This window comes from Protomyctophum bolini (assembly GCF_963924005.1).
Source record: "Protomyctophum bolini genome assembly, chromosome: 16".
Taxonomy (NCBI): Eukaryota; Metazoa; Chordata; class Actinopteri; order Myctophiformes; family Myctophidae; genus Protomyctophum; species Protomyctophum bolini.
In genome coordinates this window covers 29,509,477-29,512,558 of record NC_137877.1, presented here as the reverse complement: position 1 = coordinate 29,512,558, position 3,082 = coordinate 29,509,477, and the positions used below count along the sequence as shown (strand labels likewise).

Genomic DNA, 3,082 nt, shown 5'->3' with positions numbered 1-3,082 from the left:
GGCTTAATCACGACAGAGGATGTTCAGAGAGTATTAGAGGTGAATAGTGTGTGTGTGTGTGTGTGTGTGTGTGTGTGTGTGTGTGTGTGTGTGTGTGTGTGTGTGTGTGTGTGTGTGTGTGTGTGTGATTATTAGCAGCTTGTATGTCTTCATGAGACGTAGAGGGGTTTCAGATTCCTCTCCTTTTAATAGAAGCATTGTGCATTGTGCCGCTGAGCCTCCTTTAGCTCAGTAAGCTCAGTAACCATGACACTCAGACTCACACTGAGATGTTAGTTCTCGCCATGACTCTCATGCAATCACTCTTTGTTTTCAATAATACCAAACCATGCAAAATCAGCATTGTCATGTTTCCTATGGTCATGGAAAAAAATGAAAGAAATTGGGGAGAGGGTCAAGCTAATTTATTTTCTTTTTTGTTGTCTACTCTTAACATTACCTGTTACAACTACATTATAGTGTTACAAAATATTACTAGGAACCTGTAAACAAAACAATTTAAATCAATTAAAAACTACAGACTTTGAACCTTAGACTGTAAAAATGAGTGGACAACGTCACGACCATAGGCCCTCATTTATCAATGCGATGTAAGCCCATTTTTGGGCGGAATCACCACAACTTTCTACATATCATTCCAGCGTGACTTTGAACTTGGGCGTACGCCACGCCAAATATCACGTCAGGTCGGGAGCTGTCGTAGGCTTTGTCCTACACCTGTTTTTGTCGTAGACAAGCGGAGCAGCATTGTCTGACCAGCTGACAGGCTGTACAGACATTTAAACACATGTATTCACTCCTAAAGTGTATATAAAACTAATATATTATGTGAAAAAAACATTTTGTAAAGGGCAGCATGTCATATGAAATTGGTAGGATATTTTCAATGTACAAGCAATTAAAATGGCTTAATTAAAAACAGTGTTGAGTTAGATGCTTAAGCCAACAGTGTTCTGGATGAGCGCATACTGTACATGCCAGGATTTGGGAGACCCTCGTGCAGCCTGTGCTATTTTCATGACATAGAGAGGCATTGGAGAGACTGCTGCAGCTGAAGTCTCCCAACGTGGGTAGGCTACTGTAATCTACAGTAGGCCCATGTCTTTCTGGAATTATGTGCAATCAACTCATCTCGTCCTCGTTTAAGGATACCTTAAACCCGAGGCGACACTCGCATGTCAACTGTGCTGATCGGGAGACCGCTTTGGGAGATATAATAAATGCGGTAACGCCATCCACCACTCGCAAACCCTCAGTAACGTGATCCCATTTGCTGTGTTTCACCAGTTTCAATTGAAATGGTTCTCCACCCTCAGGGGGGCCTCCGACTGACCGCCAGGCGCCAGTCAACCCCCCGTCACACTTGGCCCTCTCTCTCTCTCACTCGCTGCCTTGCTCTCTCCCACGATGTTAAGTTACAACTATTTCCTGTTAATAATCTGGGTAAAATGCACGGCATTGGGAGGTAAAGGGGAGACATTTTATTGTGAAGGGACGACAGGATGAGGAGACGTGTTGTTGCTGCGTAATTGTCGAGAGTAATGATACCGAACTCAATACCGAACAGTCAAAACTATTCGTATCAATACGCCCGTATCAACAGAATAATTAAGTCATAGGTATATGGGGGCCGCATATTTGGTCTTGAAACAGGCCTCCAGATTCCTAAGGGAATCCTTATGCTCATACAGGAACAAACTGCAGGTTGAAAAGGCCCTTAGCTCTGAACTCGGTAGAATCTGCACCTGGCTTGCTGATAACAAACTACCTTTACACCTGGGAAAAACTGAATCCATTCTTTTTGGAACAAATAGTAATCTCAGGAAAGCAGAAGGCTTCTTGGTTAGAGTGGGTGACAAATATTATCACACGAAAAGAAGAAATTACCTACCTAGATTTCCATCCCGGAGGCAAATATTTCCAGTGATAAAATGGCCACCAATGTAATAAAAAAAAGTCAACCAAAGAACAAGATTCCTGTACAGGATCTCCTATCCCTAACAGAGTTCAGCATCTTGCAATGGGTCTGGTCCACAAGATTCGTTACACCACCAAGATGCCCATGTACCAGTCTATATACTTCCTTAATGTTAACGAAGTCCACACCAGAGGGAGTTCAACAAACCATGTGCAACTCAGATTCGGCACAAATAAGGGACTAACTGAATTTCGCTCCTATGCCACCAAAATGTGGAGCGCCCTACCAAGAGCCATGTGAATCCCTTGACTCCTTCAAAACCTCTCTCAAAGGGCACCTACGGACAGCTGCAATTCGAAACTGGCCCCCGTAAAGTCTGAGTCCCCCCCACCCAATTTCCCCCTACTGTATATGTTTATGAACAGTGCCTCCGCTCCATTGCGCAGCAACTGTATGTGTATGTACAGTATGTACTGTATGTATGTTTCTTTGTCTGTGTGTGTGTCAATGTACATGTACTGTACATGTTAAACTGTACATGAGAAAAAAATCCTAGTGGTGATGTTGAAACATACAATATTGTTAGAATTTATTTTAATAATTTAAATGTAATTGATTTACAGCTAAATTAAACCACTCCTTCATTGTTAGGGGACCACCTCAGGGACCCCACCTTGAAAATCGCTGTATGTTAAAAAACAGTCGTGGAAATTGATCACCAAATCAAAGTGTTGGAGGAAACATTCAATGAGTGGGCTTCTCAAGGCCCTGGGGTATAACAAATAGGACTGACGTTATATGATTTGGCCCACTCGTTAGTTCAAGCCCATTCTCATCAATTTGATTGGAAGTGTATGGATTACCTGTACACAGAGATTCAGCTAGTGACAGGCTGCTGCTGTAAGAGAACACTCTTGCACTACTAATTGAGATGTGGGATTGCAGTGGCGTTTGTGTGGGAGTTTCTGTCAACACACTATCTAGATCAAATATGCTTCATCGCTGGCAAAAACTGAATTCACATCCTCATAACGAATCTCTTATCATCTCCGATAATTGTCTCCGTCAGAGAGATAGGCATTGCGAAAACTATGTTTTTGCCCTTGTCCTAAACTCCGGCACCGTTGGCCCGGTCGCTACGAAACTGTGCCCACACACACTCCC

General features: G+C 43.0%; 1 protein-coding gene across 1 annotated transcript in view; it reads right to left on the bottom strand.

Annotated features, from left to right (window-relative positions):
- The window catches only part of LOC308330676 (uncharacterized protein), a 94,644-nt gene that overhangs the window by 25,510 nt on the left and 66,052 nt on the right, over positions 1–3,082 (bottom strand). The gene's annotated exons all lie outside the window — the stretch shown is intronic.